Source organism: Callithrix jacchus, chromosome 19 (genome assembly GCF_049354715.1).
Source record: "Callithrix jacchus isolate 240 chromosome 19, calJac240_pri, whole genome shotgun sequence".
In the NCBI taxonomy this organism is placed as follows: Eukaryota; Metazoa; Chordata; class Mammalia; order Primates; family Cebidae; genus Callithrix; species Callithrix jacchus.
This window is the reverse complement of record NC_133520.1, coordinates 31,926,102-31,949,092: the sequence shown is the minus strand read 5'-3', so window position 1 is coordinate 31,949,092 and position 22,991 is coordinate 31,926,102. Positions and strand designations below refer to the sequence as shown.

Below are 22,991 nucleotides of genomic sequence, written 5' to 3'. Positions count from 1 at the left end.
TCCCTAAGCAGAGAATGGAAGGACATTCCAGAATAACAGGTTCAAAGACCTGAAATCACAAAAGGGAACAGCCAGTGCCTGCCCAGGGCAGGGAAAAAAGAAGAGGAGGAGGAGATCTAAGAGGTGGACAGGGATGGGGTTGTGGGGGGAGCTGCCACGCCATCCAAGGGGTCTACCCTTTGAGAAAGGAGAGAAAGTGACCTCCCCTATCATCAGGAGAGGAGAGATGGAGGGAGGCTGCTGGGTACAGATGGAAAGCCCAAATGGCAACTGTGGAATGTCAGGGAAGAGCTCTGTAAGGACAGCTTCATGGAGGAGAAGGGGGCAGGTGTGAGGATTTGGTAGAATGCGGTCAAGTGTAGGGGGAATGTGGTTTCTGACCACCATTCCCATTTTACAAAGCAGCTGTTCCCCCTGGGAACCCTGATATTGCAGTGGTGCAGCAGATGGATAGAGGTGTGCATGTCCCCACCCATGCCTGCTGGGAAAGGGAACCCATGTATTGAGTGCCTGCTGTATGCTAGATTCTCCGCCAGCATTATCACATGTAATCCTTATGATAACTCTGTGATATGTTATATTCTTATTTTACAGTGTAGAAGCTGACACTCAGAGAGGTTGAGTAATTTATTCAAGGTGACACTGGTGGGAAGAGGCCAGGGCAGGATTTGAACTCAGATCTTTCACATTCTAAAGGCTTTGTTCTGTCCACTCTGTGGTGGAGCGCATTTGGTTCCCAGCCTCCTGAACCTGATCTTCCTCTAGCCGCTAGGTTTCTGGAGGAATTTATATGACATCGTCGCTGCCTTCATCATTAGAAGGCTGTCACCAGGGTGACAGGGAACAGTAGATATGGAGCTGTCACAATAAGAAAAATGAGGTGATGAGGAAGGCACTCCATCACCACCTCTGGATTAGAGGCAGCCACGGCTCTGCCTGGCACATTCTCCCTGTCATAATTCTACTTCAGCTGCACCCCAACCTCATCCTTGCCCCCTCTTCAAATGGGTGGAATCCAGGTCTCAAAATCCATCCCTGAATTCCAAAATATGGAGTCATCTTCATGGAAAGAGGCCAAGCCACCATCTTCAGAACCAAGCGAGGAACTAGAGCAGAACTTAACATTTCAGGAGGTCACAGACCCCGCTCAGAAGCTGAGAAAAGCTATGGACTTTCTCGCCGGAAATGCACCTATGCACACACAGTCACACACAAATCTGTTTGCATGCAATTTCAGGTAGTTCCTGGACTCTCTGCAGTCAAACTGAGGACTTTAAATTAGGAGGCTTTCTCTCTGGAAATGCTGGGGGGATACATTTATAAAATACATAGTTTCTGACGATGTCTCCTTTTCTGACCCCTTCCCTATTCTTAAGCTCCTGGAGAAAACAAAGGAAATGTAACTCAAATGCGGTAATTGTTTTAGGAGAGTGTGTTGGCAACACCCTGTGTGGGCAGGCTGAAGCGCTGGCCAGTGAGAGCTTTGGGTTAACTGTCTGTTTAAATTGCTCAGGGTTCTTCATGTCCATCATGGTGCAGGTGGGCTGCCCAGATAATCGGGAGTGGGCTCCGTGACTGAAAATCAGTCTGTCAAGCTCTAAGTCCCTCAGGGTGCTGGCTCCTGAAATGCTTAGGTGCTGCACCTTACAGGGGTTGGGCTGGAAAATGCTTTGTAGAAGAGACCGTTGCTGCAAGGCCCTGAGGTCCTCCTCCCTCTCACCCCCAGCTACCTCTGCAAGTTCCTGTTCCTCCCTCACAGGAAGCATGTGTGCTCTTAATAGAGCTGCCTAATCACTTGTTTAAACTAGACATTTTGTGGGTAATGACTCCTGGCTGGGTCCAGAGAAAGCCATCAGCTATCCCCTGTAGGGACAAGCCCTGCCGGACATGGTTCCTGCTGGCTGCAGAGGCCAGGGCAGTCCTTGCTGAGGCAGAGCCAGCTGTGTGGTGGGGCATAGAGGGCAGATGGGGACTGTTTGGAAGTTTGGCAAAGAGAGCTGGCACCTTCCTCCTCCCTTGCCTGCTGTGCTACTCCTGGGCACAGGAGGAACCCAAATGTGAGTGCAGAGCTGATGGGAGTGCCGAGCTGGGAGGCAGGGTGCCTGAGGTCGTTTCCCCCCTCTGCCAGTGGCACTCAAAGAACTGCTCCTGGCACAGGTCAGTCCCACGTACACCTGCACCTGTCTCCCAGCTGGAGAAGACAGAAAATCTGGCAGTACCTCCGGTTTTCCAGTCCCAGGGGTATGACTGCAGAGCCAGCAGATTCACTGTTTGCCCAAAGTTTTGAGGTCTGGGGAGGGAGGTGCTAGAGAAATATAAGTTACAGCCATGTTAATTATTATTATTTTTATCATTATTACAGGAGAGAATATTCCCCCTGTTAATTCCCTGGGAAAATGACTGTGAAAATGAGCTGGCACTATCCGGGCCTTGTGCCCAGGAGAGCAAGAGCACTGGCTAATACAGACTCCAAATATGCTCCCCTCCAAGCTGCTTTTCCGGGTCCGCCACTACACCCCTCTGCCTGCCACCTCCCCTAACACACATGTGCACCCACGTGCATAGATACACAACACCCACACTCTTACACACCTGCAGCCCCGGCTGCAGAGAGGAGCGTGCTTAGCTCCCACAGCATTAGAGAAGGGATTTGGCCCTTGTTCCTATTTCACTGGGAGAAAACCAACTGAGCTATTGGAACCATGTGAAGGGGTGGGGGAGGACCCCGGCTTTCATCCTGGAGTTTTCCACTTGCAAAGGCTTCCACACGCATCATCCCATAGGCTCTCTCACAGCCAGGTAGTGGGTGTGGGGTGAAAAGTGAGAGCTTGGGCATCACACAGCACTGAATCTACCCTGTGACTTCTGTTAATACATGCAGTAGCTATGTGACCATGAGTCAGTTGCTTAACTTCTTCAAGTCTCTGTTTCACTGTCAATAAATATAATAGTACTCTATGGGGTTGTTGTGTGGATTAAAATCTTTTTAAAGCCTTATGAGGGGACCAGCACATAGTTAGCATTCAATAAATGGTGCCTATTAAAATTCAAGGCAGATATTTTTATCCCCATTTTATAGATGAGAAGAAACTGGGGTCGGTGAGATCATCCTACAGCTGGTGTCAACCTAGGTAATAAACAGAGAGGCTCTCCAAAAGAAAAAGGTGTTTCCTTGGGAATAGGGCATTGCAATGGGAATTTGCATGCCATGGTAAACTATGTGCATGTGTTCAGGAAGGTAAAAGAAGACAAAGATTTTTAAAAGAAAAGATGAGGAGGAGTACATAATTGTTTTGAAATAACTATCCTTGGCTACAAAGATCAGTAACAAGGGTGACACCCGTCTGAGGTTGGATAACCAGCTGTGGACAGATGTCCTTGCAGAAACACTTTTTGTGTAAGGTTTTGATGGCCTTTGTGCAGGATTGTGGTTTGTGCAATCTTTTCGTTAGCTTTTATCAGGCGTCCAAGCATGAGAACCGTCTCTTCGTGGCCTTCCCTGGCTCTATTTGTCAGGGTGGTATTTTTAACCCTGGTAAGTGCTAGAGCTCTTATTAGAACTCCTGGATTTCGATCCAGATTAACTCTCTTAATGCCAAGGCCTCAAATGCCACTGTTTTCCTGGGGGACTTGGGTGGTAATGGTGTGGAACTGCGTGGTCGCTGTTAGCCTTTTGGCTTTCCCTGCAGCCAGCTCTGTCCCCCCTAGCCTGCCCCACACACATGACCATCCATCTGGGGGCTTCTGAAGGTGTCACCTGGTGGCTGCAGCTGTTGCTCAGTCTCTGCCAGGTGGGGCAAGGAAGTGGAGATGGGTAGAGGACCCCAGAACCCCATGGAAACGTCAGGGCATCATGGGGTGAGAAAAGGTAGTGATGGATGGATATCAAGGAAAGGGAAGGGGTAGAGAAGAGACAGGAGAGTCAAGAAAAGAGGTGGGGCAGGGAGAGAGGAGCCAGGCCTCACAGTCTCCTGGGAAGGAGCTGCACAGCCTGTTCCACAGGCTGCATTTGCTACAGCCAGGAATGCCCTTCCAGGAGGGGGCGAAATCCCACATTCAAAAACCTGTTTCTCTCTCTGATAGTAACACATCCTTATGTTTGGTGGCTGCTATAGCTGAATATTTGTGTCTCCCCAAAGCTTCTATGTTGAATCTTAACCCCCAGTGTGATGGTGTTACAAGGCAGGGCCCTTGGGAGGTGAGATCATAGGGGTAGAGCCCACCCGAGTGGGATTAGTGTCCTTGTAAGAGACCCCAGGGAGCTCCCTCTCCCGTTCTGCTGTGTGAGGGCACAGTGAGAAGTTGGCCCCCATCTATAAAACGGGAAGCGGGCCTTCACCAGACAGCACTCTGCAGCTCCTCGATCTTGGGTTTCCCAGCCTACAGAACTGTGAACAATACATTTCTGTTGTTTATAAACCACATAGTTTATAATATTTTGTTACAGCAGTCCAAATGGACTAAGATCATGGCAAATCCAGCTATTTAATTTACTTTTCAAACATGATCTGCTTGTGAATTGATGGTATACGGATTATATTTCAAAGCTATTGTGAACATACAGGATTATATAATATATACGTATGTGTATATATGTGTATAAAATCGTAGTATGATTTGTTAAGAGCATAGATTCTTGCTTCCTACTAGCTGTATGATCTTGGGCAGGAGGCTTACCTTTTTTTAACCTCATCTGCACAGTGGGGATAATAATAGAGTTTTATGAGGATTGAAAGAGATAGTGAATGGCGAGTGCCTGGAAGAGAGTCAGCCCTTAATGAAACTAGCTAATGTTATTGCATCTCTTTCAGCTACACAAGGCATACGTCATTACCTAAATTAATTTATTTCTTTACTCACTTCAGAGACAGTGCCTTCTGCCACCCAAACTTGGAGTGCAGTAGTGCAGTCATAGCTCCACAGCCTCACCTCCTGGGCTCAAGCAGTCCTCCTGCCTTAGCCTCGCAAGTAGCTAGGACTACAGGTATGCACCACCACCACAGGCTAACTTAAAACAAAATTGTTATAGAGATGGGGTCTCACTATGTTGCCCAGGCTGGTCTTAAACTCCGGGCCTTAAGTGATCCTCCCAACTTGGCCTCCCAAAGTGCTGGGATTACAGGCATGAGCCACCATGCCTGGCCATTACCCCTATTTTAGAATTGAGGAAACTGAGCTCAGGAGGATGTTTCTCTGTACAGGTCTGGAGGGCAGGGACCTTGTCATTCATCTCTGTGATCCTGTGCACAGGGTTGGGCTCAGTGAATCTTTGTAGAGTAAAAGGTGTTTCACCCCTTGCTCAGTGGGGACCTGGCACTGGAATGCCAAGTTCCGGCTCCTAAGCCCAGGTTCTCCCCATCAAGCCAGGCTGATCAGCTAGGGAGGTTGTGAAGGCCCTATGGCGCAGGAGCCTCCTGGAGGCCTGTGGGCCTCTCCAGAGCTACCTAGGAGACCATGCCACCACATGCTAACAGGGGAAGGACTTCCAAAGGCAGGAGCTGCGGCTGCTCTGCCAGGGGATAGCCATCTCAGGGCAGGGTCATTCAGCAGGCTCACAGAGCCCCCAAAAACCCTTCCCTAGCCTGGGAGCAGGAGCCTGGGGGGTGGCGTCCCACTAGACAGGCAGACAGACAGCTTCTTCAGTCTGGGATTCCACTGAAAGCCCCGAAGCCCTGAAGCCCTGCTTCATGTAGTGCAGATTAGCATCGTGGGGTCCTAAAAATCTTCGCATGGCGTCTTGGCAAGTCTGGGATTGCTTCCTCGCTTTGTACTACTTAGAAGACCTTGGGCAAGTTACTTCACCTCTGCAGGCCTCAGTTTCCTGAGATCACGGAGATCGCCACGACTGCGCTCTGGCTATGCCAACAGTAATGGGTGAGATCAGCGCTGGTGATTGTGTTTGGGCTTCTGCCTACAGGCCTCATGTCAAGGCCTGATGCTGGGGGCAGGTTACAGGGGTGAGCAGGCAATCACTGTTGGAGTCCCCCTATGCTCAGTGAATGCTTTCACGAAGCAGGAGGGAGACCAGAAGAAAAGCAAGGAAAGGAAAAGAAAACCCTAGCACATTCTGTCCTCCCCCAGCTCCACAGCTCCTGGGGGAACTGAGCTGCATAATACAATGGGATTTAATAAAATGCCTTTAACTCACAAAGTTTGTCTGCTGCCAGCTCCTTAATTAAATTGCCTAATGCTGCTTTGCAATGGCAGCACAAACTCCTGTGTTTAAAGAGCACGGTGTTGCCATGGCACTCCCCCACAGGGTGAGCAGGGTGTGGAGGAGCATACAGATGAGGCCCAGGGGTCGGGGCCTTCCAGCAGAGTCCTCTCTACCACCCTCTCACCGACTGTCCCCAGACACACACACACACACACACACACACACACACGTGCGCACGCACACACACACACACGTCACATGCTGCAATAGACAGACTCTGGTCTGGTCTGGTCTGGTCTGGGAAAGGATTTAATCCTTGCTAAGGATGCTGAGCTGCGGTTTAGAACTGGGAGACTCAGAGGCATCCACACAGAGCAGAGCTGGTCAGCTGATCTGGCTGTGGACAGTGGGCTCCAGCCACAGCCCTTGGCACTCAGGGCAGCCCTGTAGGGCCTGGGGCAACTAAGTGTCTCCCCAAGCCGCTCCTTCTGGCTGCCAACAGCCACCACCCTCTTCCGTGGTGTACTGTACAAATACACTTGTCTGTGTGTATCCTGACGAGAAGGCCTGGGAAGCACTGGGCTATATCTGATTGGTTTGATGAGAAGGTAGGGATGTTCTTTCACATGTGGACAGTAGAGGAAGGAGAAGCTCATTTGCTTTATGGATTTTTTTCTTCAGAAGTAATGGTTCTCAGTCCTAGCTTCACATTCAAACCAATTGGGGATTTTCCCCCCAATATTTTATTATGAAAAATTCCAACATACAGCAAAGTCGAGGGAATTTTATAGTTAGCAACCATCTATCTCCCTACCACCTAGACTCTGCCATTAACCTTTTACTAGACTTGCCTTACCCGGCTCTTTCCATCTATCCACTCCTCTGTCAATCCGTCTTACTTTTGGTGCATTCCAAAGTAAATTACAGCCATCCATACACTTTTCCCTAAATACTTCAGTATCAACAACTGTGGGGTTTAATTTTTGCTTATAATATTTTTCTTTTGATATAAAATGTACAAAGAAATTCTGGAAAGTTTTTTTTTTGATACCATGTGTGGATCCGACACCTCAGAGATCGGTTTAATTGGACTAGAGTGGGAGGTGGGCATCAATATATTTTATTTTATTTTATTTTTTCTGAAGGACAGAGTCTCCCTGTGTCTCCCAGGCTGAAGTGCAGTTGTGCAATCATGGCTTGCTTCAGCCTTGACCTAATGGGCTCCAGGGATCCTCCTGTCAGCCTCCTGAGTAGCTAGGACTACAGGCATGCACCTTGTAGCCCACTGCCCTTAGCAAGACCAGTTGGCCAGCTCTGCTCTGTGCGAATGCCCCTAAGTCCTCCAGATCACTAGGCTGATCTCAAACTCCTGGGCTCAAGCAGTCCTTTCACCGTGGCCTTCCAAAGTGCTGGGATTACAGGCATGAGCCACTGTGCCTGGCTGGCATTAGTATATTTTAAAAGATCACCATATAATTTTATGACGCAGCCAGAGTTGAAAAACAGAGATAACAGGAAGCAAATGATTGTCATCTTTATGTCCATGATAATCCTTCTTTTAGTGTGCTCCTCTGTGTGCATGTGAATCCACTTATTCTCATGTTAGCATTATTGGGGGTCTCATTTTCCAATGTGTATTTCCCAGTGACAGAAGCCGTGTTTGTTTCAGGTTCTGTACACAGCAATTAGGCCATATGCATGTTCTGATGGTGATCAGGGCAGCTATAATGACCAGGATTGTGACAGTGGATGGAGGAGATGATGATGCTCGTGGAAGGTGTTAAATGAGTGTGGTCATGGCGGCGAGCAGGGGATTCATAAGGCAAAGATGGGCTGGTGACATTAACAGAGAAGGCAGGTTGCAGGTGGACTGACCATTGTGATGGTGGAGGTAAATCTCATGATGGCATTGTGATAATGAGATGGTCATCTTGGTGATGCTGCTGCTGCCTGTCCCTGTGAGGGCGATGTGCCAACAGATGCTCATTCCCTGCAGTGATTCTTGTCCAGGAAGAATGTTGGTCGTTACATGGCAGGAAGTTTGGTCCTTCCATTTGATATTCTCACTGCTTCAAGGTGCAGCTCCTTCCAAAATTCTGAAGCCACCTGAGAACCTTCTATCCCTGCAGCCAAGGAAGAGGCTCAGCAGAGCAGCAGCAGCTCCTTGCTTAGCTGCCCCTTTCTACTACACTTTAAGACAGCTCCGGTGTTAAGTACGAGTGGGTCATTAGGAACATTTATTTAAGATGAACTGTTCTGGGAGGCAGCCGGGCTTGGAATGCCAGCCATCTCGTGATCGATAGTGATTTTATTTGCTGTCTGCACAGTTTCCTGTTCCCTTCTTGCCTGGTACACTCAAGGGAGGACTGGAAAACTGCTGTGGCTCCCCCGACCCTTAATCCATGCAGCAGGGGGCAGAGGTGAGCAAAGCCCCAGAGTAGTCCTGACCTCTCTCTAAGAGCTGGGATGATACCCTCTCTGAATTGTACTGGGCTTTGGAGAGAGAGTTAAGGGTGAGAACAAGGTTGGGGCTGCCAAGACACATTACATTTAAAATATTTATATATTAATATTTACTTATATGTAAATATATATAAGCCCAGGGAATAATGCTGGAAAACACCTTTAAAATAATATTGTCCAATGCTTTTATTTTCCAGTTGAGAAAACTAGGGTTAAGTGGTCAGCAAATAAGATCGTTGTTAAGAACAATAAAAACATATTTTATGCAAATATCTCTAAGGAAGCAGAGTGAACTCACACCTGTGATCTGATCAGATCTTTAGAATGGTCCTGTGAGTTGGCAGAAACTTCCAGCCCATCTGACCCATGGCTCCTGATTCCCTTCCCAGATTTTTTCCACTATGCAGTGAGCCTAGGTCACATCTGTATAGCACTTCTCAACTCACCATGCTTATTTCACATCATGTTTTCATTTGATCTGTACGTCTCTAAAAAAGAGATGGCACTAGTCTTATTCCCATTTTTCAGTGGAGAAAACTGAGGCTCATGGAGATGAAGCATCTTGCCCAAGCTTGCACAGTTAGTAAGTAGCAAAGTGGGAACTAGAACTCAGGATGCCAATGTTACTGGATGGCTGAAAACAACATAAATGTATTGGCTCACAGATTTGGAGGCTGGACGTTCAAAATCAAGTTGCCGGCAGGGCCACCCTGGCTCTGAAACTTGTAGAGAGGGATTCTTCCTTGCCTCTTCCTGCTTTCTGGTGGTGGCCATCAGTTGGTGGTAGTCCTTGGCTCACAGCTACAGCGCACATGGCACCTTCCTGTGTGTCTCTGTCTACACATGGCTTTTTTTTTCTTATAAGGCTACCAGTCATATTGAATTAGGGCCTTCTATAATAGCCTCATCGTCAGGTGATTACATCTGCAAAGCCCTTATTCCAAATAAGGTCATGTTTACAGGTACTGGGGCTTAGGACTTCAATATATCTTTTTGAGGAACACAATTCAACCCATAACAGTCCCTGACCTCCAAGCCAAGGGCCTTTTCCAACATGCTGTTTGCATACTGGGCACCATCCCATTCATTCTCTCCTCTGTGTCTTCTATTCCCAAGAACCAGGTGCTCCCCTCCCCTGCAATGCAGGATGTAGGGCTGGCTGAGAGCCCTTTTCATTTCTGCTCTTCCCAAATTATTACAAGCTAATAAAGTAAAATCATGAAATATAGGTGGGCTTTTTGTCTTTTTTATTACCAGACAGTAAAAATCATTAATGCTTGCTCTTAATTAGTTTAATTTCAAAGCTTCTAAATATTGATTTAACCTACACTCTTTTGTACTTGCTGCAGTCACTGAATTATGCCTGTTATTGATCGCAGATGGAAGCATTTCCTTCCACAGTCTTGGGGGCCCTGGTAGTCCCTCGACCTGCAGCGGGTGCACTGGTCTCGGAAGGCGTGGATGGGTGTGGAGGAGAGGAAGCCTCTGCCAGATTGGAAAGGGCCTTCCCTTGAAGAAGGGCTGCTGAGCTTAGGCCAGGGGCCAGTTTCTTTCTCTTGGGTTGGCCCACGCCCAGTGGAGCTTGAATAAGAAGTCAACTGGAAATCTCATTCTATTCCACCCTTGAGGAAGTAGGAGGAGAGCTGGGCAATGGGGGCTGGACGAGGGGGCTGGAGGAAGTTGATGTGGGGTCAGGGTTTAGAGCACAGGTGTTAGGGCCAGCCAGGAGCAAGTCTGAGTCCTGGCTTTACCAGCTGAATGTTCTGGGCAGGGTACCTTACCTCTTACATCTGGGAAGTGGGGCCAGTAATTTCCACATTATGGTGTTATTGTGAGAATTCAACACAATTACTCTGCGTCAGGCACCTAGCCCAAGGCCTTGCTCATAATCAGTGTCCAGTCAATGGCTGCCATTATTATCATTGCCCTCTCGCTGGAAAAACAAAGACTGGACTTGGAAGCATACTGTATCTTCTAGCCTCAGCCTCCTTACTTGTTCAGGTGTGATCCTGAACAAGTCACTTTTCTCCTTTCCACTAAAATGAGGATAATGGCCCCTATAGCTTCAGAGGGCTACTGCGAGAACCACACACATCATAGTCCGTTTGTGCTGCTGTAACAGAATACCCCAGAATGGGTAGTTTATAAAGAACAGAAATTTATTTCTTACGGTTCTGGAGGCTGGGAAGTCCAAGACAAGGTGCCAGCATCTGGTGAGGGCTGCTCTCTGCTTTCAAGATGGTGCCTCAAAATGTTGTGTCCTGATGTGGCAGAAGGTGGACAGGCAAAAAAAAAAAAAATCTCACCGACAAGCGCTTTTATAACAGTAATTTATTCCTGCATGACCTAAACACCTCCCAAAAGACCCCACCTCCCAACACGGTTGCACTGGGGAATAAGTTTCCAACACACGAATTTTTTGGGATATAGACCACAGCAACATAGGATTGTGGATATGGAAGATTTTTTTTTTTTTTTTTTGAGACAGAGTCTCACTCTGTCACCCAAGCTGGAGTGCAGTGCCACAATCTCAGCTAACTGCAACCTCCACCCCCCGGGTTCAAGCAGTTCTGCCTCAGCCTCCCAAGAAGCTGGCATTATAATTGCATGCCACCACACCCAGCTAATTTTTGTATTTTTAATAGAGTCAAGGTTTCACCTTGTTGCCAGGCTGGTCTTGAACTCCTGACCTCAAGTTATCCACCCACCTTGACCTCCCAAAGTGCAGGGATTACAGGTGTGAGCCACCACACCCGGTCAATATGGAAGAATTTTAATTGCAAGGTGTGTTTGGTCTGAACAGATTTTATTATTGATGGCTGTTGTAGTTATTCCCTTTTTTTGTTTGGGTTTGGGTTTATTTTTATCGTTAGAGACAGGGTTTTGCTCTGTTGTCCAGGCTGTAGTACTGTTGTGTAGTCATGGCTCACTGCAGCCTTGAATTCCTGGCCTCACGTGATCCTCCCACCTCAGCCTCTGAAGTAGCTACAACTATAGGTATGAACCACCACACCCAGATAGGTTTGGTTTTGGTTTTGGTTTTGCTAAAGATAGGGTTTCACTATGTGGGTCAGGCTGGTCTCAAACTCCTGGGCTTTAATGAGCCTCTCTTGGCCTCCCAAAGCACTGAGATTATAGGTGTGAGCCACTGTGCCCAGCTGGCTCCTGCCTTATACACTTCCTTCTGCCGGCCTCTGCCTGAGTATTGCGGCCAGACTGTCCCGCCTCTGGCTTGCTGCTCCTACGTCTTCATCACATCACTCACACTCTCAGGACCCAAGGGGAGCTGCTCACTGCTTGGAATTCACTTCATATGTTTTAATCTCGGGACCTTTCCTCCTAATGTCTCCTATCTGTGCATCTGCTGGCCTACGGATTCCGGCAACACTCCAATGTGAATTTTTCAATTTCACATTGGTATGAAGTATAATTTCATACCATCAAATTCAGCCATTTTCAGTGTACAGTGATTTTTAGTAAATTCTGCTGAATGTTTGTCTAACTTCCTATACGAGGTAGAATCAATGCTCTTTCCCCTAGCTGTGCCCTGCTGCCCTCACTCTGTGACAACTTTTATCATCCTCTAGTAGACTGGTTTAGTTTTCTTTTTAACCTGTGAATTCCCACCTGCCCTCCCCATAACTTTACATATATACAGTGCCTGGGATAAGGTCAGGGCTCTATTTCATGCTCACTGGATGCAGAGTTCCCTTGTGACCAGGACAGAGGAAGTGAGGGGGGTCTTGAATACCTAACCTAATCTGTCAGGGTATAAGCAGATCATCATATATACATACACACACACACACACACACATATGTATATTTTATGTGTGTGTGTGTGTATGTATATATGTATTTTATATATATATGTGTGTGTGTGTGTGTGTGTGTGTGTGTATACATATTAGATTGAGCATTCTAGGTGTCACTGTTCTTGGTGTGTAGAATTCTGATCTCAGCTGGAGAGGAGGTTAGAGATGAGCTAGCCAGCAAGCCTCAAACTTAAGCATGCATCAGAAGCACCTGCAGGGCTTTTGCAAACACAGGTGACTAGGGCCACCCTTAGGGTTTCTGATTCTGCAGGTCTGGGGTGGGCCACGGGACCCGCATTTCTAGCAAGTTTCCAGGTGATGCAGATACTACCATCCAGGGACTACGGTATGAGGACCACTGCTCGAGCCCAGCCGCCTCATTTGGCAGAGGAGAAACCCAAGGCCTAGGGCAGGAAGGAGACACCATCCAAAGTCTGTCCCAGGAGTACAGCCAGCCCTGTCCCATGCTGCGTCTCACAGCACTGCTTCCCCCACCTGGCTTTGGAGGTGGGTGCGGGATGGGAGGTGGGAAGCAGCCTCTGAGAAACAGTGTCCACCGGTCTGCCCTGGCAAGGGGGAATGTGGGGGGACTGCTCAGGGAGAGGCCTGCGGGGTGGGGAGGAGCCAGGGAGAGGGCCTTGGGGAGGGAATGGCCAGGACACTGGAGGAGGTAGCCAGGAGGGACAGGCCATTGTCTTGCAGGTATAGGGGAGGAAAGACAAACCCACTGCTGGGCCTCAGCTGCAGCCATTTATCTCCCGGCTGCCTGAGACAGCTGACAGAGGGAGCAGGCAGCGCCCGGGAGACTCCTTCCTCGGCGTGATTTATCTGGAGCTTCGTCTGGCAAACCTGCTGATGAAATGAGTCTCCTTTTCTCTCCGCCTCATCAATTTTCATTCTGATTTCCTTTTCCTTTTCTGTTAGAAGGGGCTTGGCCTTTCTCCGTGTTTAACTGGGCTGCTCCCCATTCTCTGCCTCCCTTTCTCCTTGGCCACCAGGGCCCAGCTCCTCTGACCAGGCCTCACCCACTCCCACCCAATCCTGCCCTGAGGTCTTTCCCTCAGTAGCACTGACACTGGGGGGCAGGAAAGCCAAACCTCCTTACCTCAGGCCTCATTCACCTTGAAAGCAGTGGTGCTGCCCGCTATTCATCCAGGTCTTAAAGCCACTGTCCCTGCCCTTGAGCAGCCCGCAGTCTGAGAGAGAGAAGGTGAGCATCATATTCGATGTGGATTTTTTTTTATTTCAACTTTTATATACAGGGGTCCATGTACAGATTTGTTACTCTGGAATACTGCATGATGCTGGGGCTTGTAGTGTGGCTCCTGTCGCCCTGGTAGTGAGCATATACCTGATATGTAGGTTTTTAACCCTCCACACACACCCTCTAATAGTCCACAGTTTCTGCTGTTTATTTGTGTCTATGCATGCTCAATACTTAACTCCCATTTATAAATGAGAACATGTGATATTTGGTTTTCTGTTCCTGTGTGAATTTGCTTAGGACGATGGCCTCCAGCTCCATCCACACTGCTGCAAAGGCCATGATTAAGTTCTTTTGATCTAGTTCTTTTGATGGCTGTGTAGTAGTCCATGGTGTATGTTTGAGTCTGTTTTCACACTGCTGATAAAGACATACCAGAAACTGGGAAGAAAAAGAGGTTTAATTGGACTTACAGTTCCACATGGCTAGGGAGGCCTCAGAATCATGGCGGGAGGTGAAAGGCACTTTTTACATGGTGGTGGCAAGAGAAAATGAGCAAGGTGCAAAAGTGGAAACCCCTGATAAACCATCAGATCTCATGAGAATTACTCACTACCATGAGAACAGTATGGGGGAAATCACCCCCAGGATTCAAATCATCTCCCATGGGTTCCTTCCACAACACGTGGAAATTGTGGGAGTACAATTCAAGGAGGGATTTGGGTGGAGACACGCCAAACCATATCAGTGTATACGCAGTGTGTATATATATATATATATATGCATTTTCTTTGTGGATGTGGATCCTTGAGGGTGGAGGAAGGAGCAAGGGATTGATTATTTTGAGTGGGTAGTGGAGCCTGGCCGTCAGGGAAGACCACATAGGGGTACGATATAAACTGTGATTTCAGAGATGGAAAGGAATTTCTTAGATACGCAGGTGAGGAGTCATGTGCGGGGTCATGGGACAGGAGAGACTATCGCTTGTATCACTCTTGAGTCTTCCCTCCCCTTCCCCCTGCCCTTGTGTCTGTCCCAGGGATCCACTGGGGCTAAAGGGATGTGCTGGGGCCCAGGCTGCTGGAGGAGCCTTTGAAGAATGCTGCGGGGTCTGTTCAGTGCCCCCACCTGACTCCTGACGCAGAGAGGCAGAGAAGCTTGTGGGTCAGCACTGGGCTTGGCTGCCCTTCTGAGGCTAGCAACGGTGGCCAGCGTGGAACACCTATGGGAGGCCAACAGCTGTGACATTTAGAACTCTTCTGGAAGGGGCGCTTTTGACCCTTCTGGAGAGCATGTGGGGAAGCAGAGGAGCTGCTCCCGTAAGCCAGGAGGAGTGGAGCTGAGTTGTTTATTGGGTGGGAGTTGTGTCTAACACCAGTGATCTTTAAATAAACTGAGTCCTAGGGCTGTCCTGAAGACTCCAGGGAGTCTTATAGCTGACATCAGACAGGGCAGCTCCGTTAGGAAGGAATGTTGCCTGCACTAGGAAGGTGCCAAGGAAGAGGCTGCTTGCCTTACAGACTGAGTTCCCTGATAGGCCAGACTGATGCTGGGCTGGTAGAAAGGGGGTCTTGAAGCCCAGCCAGGGAAATGTGCCTCCAACAAATGGAAGTGGATAAAAAGGGAAAGAGACTCTAATGAGCACCAGGCACTCTCTAGACATCTTTTCCAGATTCCCCCTTGCTATGAGGCAGGTCTCTCTCCATCTTGCAGATGAGAATCTCAGTGAAGAGGCTCAGGACCACACAGCCAGTGCAGGTCTCTGGTACTGAACCGTCTCCAAAGCCTGCAGTTCAGCCACTCACCTATGCTCTCAGAGAGGTCAGTGGAACCCGCGGGATTTCCGGAAGGGGAGCCTGAGAGAGCTTCAGAAGGGTGAAGGCTGTCATAGGAGCACGGCAAGAACCTGAGTCAGAGAAAAGTGCCCTCTTCACCTGAAGCCAGTGACCAAGGAAGGGCTAAAGAGGCCATGCCTGGAGTGGCCAGGGTATTGCCCAGGGAAAGCAGGCTCTGCAGTGATGCTTGTCTCCTTCCTGTCAGGAAGGAAGGAGGCAGGGGATCTGAGCCCAGACACTGCCCACCTGGTAGGCAATGGAACCACCTGAGCTCTGAGACAGCCAGCCCCCTCCCTCTCCACTTGCTTTGCCTGCCTTGCCTTTCTTTTCTTCCCTCCCTCCCTCTTTCTTTCCTTCTCCCAATATTCTCTGAGCTACCACTGTGTCCAGACTGTTGGAAGAACTGGCAACTCGGAGCACAGCTCCTGCCCTAGAGGCGCTCACAGTGTGGTCGGGGAGACAGCCAGCCAGCCAATTCAGGATAGAGGCACACCAGGGCACCATGGGAGCCCAGGAAATGGGTGCAGGGGATCAGAAAAGCTTTCCTGAGGATCAGCAGAAGCCTGGCAGCGAGCAACAGTAAGGCACAGCCTGGAGCTGCCTCAGTGCCCCCGGCCGGCTGGCTCTGCTCCCCGGCAGCCTTTTCGGTGCAGTGCAAGCAGACAGCAAGGACTCTGTGCGCTACCTACTGGCACCCTCTACTCCTAATTAAGAAATAACGAGGCAGGCTCCCTTCCAGGCAGCAGAACTCTGACACTCTCTGCTTGGGCCAGCCAGGAGACCTGGGAAGACAGAGATTCCTGCCTGCAGACAGTCCCTCCCCTCCCCTCCCAGGCCTAGCAAGGGGGGTTTCCTAGCAAGAAGACCCCTCTCATTCCAGAGAGGAGGGGAGGGCAAGTATGAACAAAGAAGCCTCAACTTTGCCCAACAGATGCCCTCCAGTCTCTTCCCGTCATGACAGCCTGGAGGTCAGGTGAATGCTGGCACCAGAATCATGGAACTGGCAAGGGCTGGCGATGGGGTTCAGATCCTGGCTCCTCCACATGCTCACTGTGGGACTTCAGTTCCGACTCTTAGCCTCGCGAAGCTTAGGTGTCTCATCTGAAAAGTGCCTCCCTCACAGAAGGATGGGAGGAGGAATACCAAGTGGCTAGCAAATAGAGGTGCTGGCACGTGGAAGACACTCAGGACGCCACATCTTTCCTCTGAGACTTTGCTTTCTGTTATCATCCCAGTGGCGTCAACCAGAGTTGAAGGGACTCATTTTCCCAAAAGAGAGATTCTCAGAGTAATGGTTTTCAAGCTTTTATAGCTAGAGCCAAAGGCAAAAAAAAAAAAAGTGCCTTGTATCACATCCCAGTGCCCAAATGGGTATATATAAAATGGGTAGGGGGTGAAATCATCTCAAAACAATGCTTAGTCTGGCTGCACACAAGGCAGTCTGATATTTTCTTTTTTTTGAGATTGAGTCTTGTTCTTATTGCCCAGGCTGAAGTGCAATGGTGCGATCTCGGTTCACCGCCTCTGCCTTCTGGGTTCAAGCAATTCTCTTGCCTCAGCTTCCTGAGGCATGTACCACCACACCAGGCTAATTTTGTATTTCTAGTAGAGACAGAGTTTTTCCACGTTGGTCTGGTTGGTCTCGAACTCCCGACCTCAGGTGACCTGCCTATCTCAGCCTCCCAAAGTGCTGGGATTACAGATGTGAGCCACCATGCCTTGCCTCTATTCATATTTTTTTTTGGAGATTGAGTGTCGCTCTGTCTCCAGGCTGGAGTGCAATGGTGCGAGCTTGGCTCGCTGCAAGCTCTTCCTCCAGAGTTCAAGCGATTCTCTTGCCTCAGCCTCCCAAGTAGCTGGGACTACAGACAGACATCACCACGCCCAGCTAAATTTTGTATTTTTTTTTTTTTTTTTTTTTGGTAGAGACAAGTTTTCACCATGTTGGCCAGGATGGTCTCAATCTCCTGACCTCGTTGATCCTCCCAGAGTGCTGGGATTACAGGCGTGAGCCACCGTGCCGGCCTCTATTCATTTTTTTAATGTAGATCATGGCCCACATTAGTTTTCATGACCTACTAATGGGTTGTGATTGACAGTTCGCAGCAGAGCACCCCTCAGGCCTGCAAGGGAAAGTGCACGGTACTAGGCTCTAGGGACACAAAACTCCATAACCATCCCTTCCTCAAGGAGCTCTCTGCCTGGTTGGGAAGACAGACTCACAGCCTAACAGTGAAGAAGTTGCCACTGTGGTTTCTTCAGAGTCTCGGGGTGCAGCTGTGGGAGGAACCATCCTTCTCTAAGGGAAAGCGTCACAGAGGAGAGGGCATTTGGGATTGTTTTTCACTGCTGAAGAGGAGTTGCATGGTTGAAGTTGGGGAAGGGCATGGCAGGCAGAGTGAGAGGCCCAAGGTATGGAAGGAAAAATAGCCAGAGGGCGGCATGTCTGGGAATGAGAGGCACTGAAGGGAAGTGAGGCTCTCTCAGGTGAGCAGTAGAGCCCAAAAGAAGCCATTGTACACGACAAGGCCAGAAGCGAAAAGTGAAAGCGGTGTGAGCATTATTCACGGGGGTGTGAGGTGGGAGAGGGCAGATGAAGAGGACGGGCATTTCCAGCCTCTAGTGGACAATGGTGCTGACAGCAGTGGGACCAGCGCAGCACAGCCAGGTGGTGGGGGGAGATGTGCCGTGTAGGACAAGCAGAATGGGAGGAGCCTCTGAGACTGCCCAGTACAATGGTCCAGGGATGGACGATTAGGAGTGCAGGTCGGGCTCCTCCCTGACCATCCCAAATCCATCCTCTTGCCTATGCCCCAGAACTCTGTGATGAGAAGGCCTAGGGGGCAGGAGGGCCAGGAGGTCACCCTCATCATCCTCCCTCAAGGCATCCTGGCACTCCCAGGCCCAGGCCACGAGGGTGCTGGCCAGAGGTGGGCCCCAAGGCTTAGAGCAACTTTTAGATATGGGAACTCTGAAACGAGAGAGAAGAATCAGCCTTTCTTCCTGGAGACCACTGGTTAAACATGAGACTCTGAGAAGCTATAGCCCCCTTTGAAGTAGGAGGAAGGATGAAGTGGATTTAAAGTTCCCTAACACCAGAGCAACCTAATTCCAAAGACCCCGGGCTCAACCTGTCATGGAAAAGGAAGGGGAATTCTGGGTTTTCGGAAGGAAACTGCTTGGAAGCAATAGAAGTTGGGACAGTGGCTAGCTCCAGGTGGGGGCTGGATATTGAGTGGGAGGGGGCACACAGGAACCTTCTGGAGTGCTGGGAATGTGTATGTCTTGATTTGGGTGGTGGTTGTACTTTTATCTATGCATGTCGGGATCGGGGACCTTTATGTACTCTCCTGTACATACAATATACCTCAACAATTTTTTTAAAGTTTATTAGAAAAGTTGAGAGATGAGAAGTATTAGGTTGGCACCAAAGTAATTGAGGTTTTGGCCACTACTTTTAATGGTCAAAACCACAATTACTCTTGCGCCAACCCAATACATTATAAGATGGAAGGAGAGGCCACAGTGCTGGGAGGAATGGAGGGAAGTAATAGGCACTTCCTGTGCCTTACATCACTTACTCCTCACTGCCATTCCCGAAGGAGTGCGGGCATTATCCCCATTTCCCAGCTCGGGCATTTGAGGCTCAAAAGGTTAAGTACTTTGCCCAAGGTCACAGAGTGAGCAGCAGAGCCAGGCTCATGCTCCACCACTCCTCCTTCACATAAGTTATTCATGGAATTCAGACTCTGAAAGAGCAGATAAATGCTGAGGCTGAGGTCTCCTTCAGCTCTGAGGTTCTGGTTGTGTGTGATTAAATGGGAGGTGGGAGTGAGGGGCCAGGCTCACCTCCCAGGAGGAGCTGGAGGCCAGGTATGCAGATGGAGGACTGGCCTTCCTTGCCCTCAGCATCCCTCCCACCCAGCGCTTATCTGCTGGTGAGGAGGCTGGAGTTTATCAATGCTACACTCAATTACACCGCCCATCTGTCTCCGCAGATTTGCAGGGAGAGGGGGGTCCTGGCACTGAAGCAGCCAAGGCCAGGCAATCGATCACCGCCTGCCACCCTCCCTCCGGACCCCCGGCTCCCAGGGTGGGGCTGGGCAGGGAACCGCCAGGGAGAGGAGGGAGGAGGAGAGGAGAAGAGAGAGAGAGACTCTGTGTCCACCAATACAAGGCAGGAGCACTGGCGCTGTGCTGGGGCCGGGGCCAGAGAAGGAGGGAAGGGAGAAAACAGCGACAACATCTCCAAACTCTTCCTTCAGAGCTTTGCCAAAGGTCTTAGTTCAACGAGGGGCGTAGCGGATTAATTCCACAGTTTCTGCTAAATCCAGAGAAACAGGCTGGAGGACATAGGCCTGACAGCGTTTGCAGCACCAGCCCTTCCAAGAGGAAAACTTGCCCTTGGAATGGGCAACCAACCCAGCTTCTTGGAATATAGCTCTGGGGCGTTTTGCTTCCTGTCCCTGAACCCCACCGCTGGCCAGCAGTCACTGCACAAAAAGTAGCCCCCAAACCCCATTCAGAAGGGAGGCTGAGGTCTGTGTGCAGCGGCAGGCTCTGTTTGTCCCTGTGGTTCCAGACCCAGCCACACTCACACAGAAACAGTGTCCTTCCCCACACTGTCCCCCAAGGGGGCTGTTCTAGGCAGGAGTCAAGGAAAAGGAGCTGAGGGGCCCAGCAGGCGGCAGGCGGGGCGGAGGCGCTGAGGACTTGGGCTGTCTCTGAAGGGATTTGTAACTGAGGCAGCCTTGACCTCTGCTCCTGTACAACAGGCGCTGATCCACGTTGGCTGGGCTGGTGACTCTTCAAAGACCCTGGGTTTGAATCCTGACCCCACTCCATAGAAGCTGTGCAACCTCTGATGAATCACTTAACGTTTCTGACTCTCAGTTGCCTCCCTGGCAAAATGGGGCTAAATAATACCTTCTTTGCCTACACACAGGGTTGTTGGGGGTATTAAATGCAATGCATGTTCTCTACACATTGCACTATAGCCACTCACAGGCACCCGTTACAGCCTCAGTCCTAAACTTGGTGCTCTGGGAACACAAAAGGCATGTAAGACATGGCCCCTGTCTCAAGCAGCTTGAAATCCAGTTGGGGAAAGTATACATGTGACAGTCTGAACTCCTGATCACCCCTGGAGATTACGGATGAAAGACAATTAGCTTTCTCTGCAGCTCCCCAGTAAACTGCTAATCAGTCTGCATGAGCAGGCCATGTGCAAGGCAGCCTTACATGGTGATGGCAGGGGAGTGGGCAGCTCTGAGCTCCATCCTGGAAAGGGCTGCATGCTCAGCAGTGAGGGGGTGGACTTGTCTAGGCCTTTGCCAAGCCTTGGGGTCCGAGGTGCAGTGTGAACATGAGTCATCAAGTCACTGCCTCTCTGGATCCTAAGACCCAGCTCCAGCTCTTGGCCCAGGAGCCACGAGCTCTGCCTCATCCACCCAGACCAATCAGGGGAGTGCAGGAGGGGGCAGCAAGCTGGGGTGGAGGGGAAAAGCAAGTCCCTGGAGGGTTTCAATTAAGTTTTAAATGGTTCTTTGATCCCCTCAGCACAGTTGAGCACTGACACAGCGCTTAGGTATTGATGGAGAAGGGAACCTGGACTCAGATAGTATCTAAAGGTCAGGGAGATGCTGGGGCCCAGCTGAAGACCCCTCTCCACCTCCTCCAGCCCTCACCTTCTCTCCACTTGTGAAATGTCTTGGGCTCTCCTAGTAGTTTTTTGTTTTTCAACCTGCCTCCCCAGCTAGCATGTCATTTGCTAACTTATCGAGTCCTAGAAACCAACTTCTGCTGTCTCCGAGGAAGTCCTAGAGCTGGAGCACCTCCTAACCCTGAGAGATGACTCGAACTGGAAGGGAGTTAACATTCTGTTCTTTCTGTGTGCAACACACTCGTTTAATTCTAATGACAATATCAAGTAATACAGAAGGAAATGGCTGCTCAGAGAAGTCAAGCAGCTTTGCCTAGGATGCCCGGGTAGTGAGTGGTAGGGCCGAGATTTGGGTCCTGATCTATTTGCTGGTGGGTCTGCTCTCTCACAGCAGGTCTAGGTGGGAGTCGGGGTCTCTGGTCTGCAAGTGTGGCAGGACTACTGGCCAGAGATCCAGTTCCACAGGGACCTCTCGGGAACTCAACTTGTTCCCTACTTCCTTTCCACCCACATAGAACACCACAAAATTCCCTCTCCGCTTCCTGACCCCCAAACACTGGCGTGGGTGGCTGAGTTACCCTTGCACATGTATGCAGATGTGCGTGCATGTGTACACGTGTGTTTGTTTACCCTGAGTTTTACGTGTCAGTGCACACACACCCCTACACAAAACCTCTGTGTCTTTTAAGTCATGGTTGTTTTTCCCACCTTCAGAAATAGCTGCAGAGAAAAGTGGGAAGTAGTCAAATGTAAATAGGCTTTCTGTGTTCCTGCTCAGGGAAGGGTACCCTGCCTCCAACTGCTCCCCTCCCAAGCCCTAGCATCCTGGAAGCAGGATGAGGTAGGCGAAGAGTCCCTCTGGCCCACTCAGAGGCAGCTGCCAGGATGGCTGCAGGAGACATGGCTCCAAGCTTTCTGCGGCTGCCTGGTAAGGAGTCATCACCCCAGGGGACAAGAACGGGCATGCGGCCTGCTGCTGTGGCAGTCACTATATCCCAGACCCTCCAGGGGCACAGGGTAGGCTTGGGCCAGACAGACCTGGGAGTGGAGATGTGAAGTGTGGATGGCACACAGCCCCTGGACATGGGTTTATTCCTGTGTCTTGCTGCTCACCAGCTATGTGACTTGAGCCAAGTTCTTTAACCTCTTCAGGACCTCAGTCTCTTAATCTGCAAACTGGTGGTATTAGTGCTTATCTCACATACCTGTTATGAGGGTTATGGGAAATAAGACATTCAGAATCTTTGAAGAGTCCTGAGCAATCGTAGGTGCTCAGTGTTTGTGCATTTCTTTGACACCTGTAGCTAAAAACCTACCTGGAATCAGACTTCCACTCAGGAGTCAGACCAGGCTCAAGAAGGGGACACGGTCTGGCCCTTTTTCATTTCCATCTTTGGTTCTGGGCCAAGACTGGACTTGCCCCCAGGGCCCTGGGATCTGAGAGAGAAACTGGGTAGGTTCCTCACATCGGATGGAGGAAACAGCCGTGGCTTGGATTCTCAATTGCAGGGGTGATGTCCAGGCTCCTGGGGAAACAGAGTCACAGAGACTGACTCATACAATCAACACTCACTGGGCACCCATCCTGTACTACAGGCATGAGGCAAGACAGGTCTCTAGTTGGAGACTTTTTCCCACGGTGTGGTCAAAACTGTGACAGTAGGAAGTGCGAGGACTGTAAAAGCTTAAGGCCAGCCCCTTAGTCAGCCAGACGGGGAGGTTTTAGAGAAGCTTTCCTTTGCAGCAGGTGACTGATCTTAAAGCTGAGCATTGAAGAACAAGTAGGAGTTTTCTGGAAGACAATGAGGAGGAGATATTAGAAGGGGTGGCACGTCACAGTAACTTCAACCCAAAAG

At 49.8% G+C, this 22,991-nt stretch overlaps 1 protein-coding gene across 4 annotated transcripts in view; it reads left to right on the top strand.

Annotated features, from left to right (window-relative positions):
* Positions 1-22,991, top strand: part of LRRN2 (leucine rich repeat neuronal 2) — a 71,270-nt gene that overhangs the window by 44,159 nt on the left and 4,120 nt on the right. For 2 of the 4 annotated variants that reach the window (XM_078356975.1, XM_078356974.1), the window contains one exon: positions 1-22,991. This exon is cut by the window's left edge and continues 25,503 nt beyond it. The exons of the other annotated variants lie outside the window; for them this stretch is intronic. The gene's annotated coding sequence lies outside the window, so the exon portion shown is untranslated. 4 annotated transcript variants of the gene reach the window in all.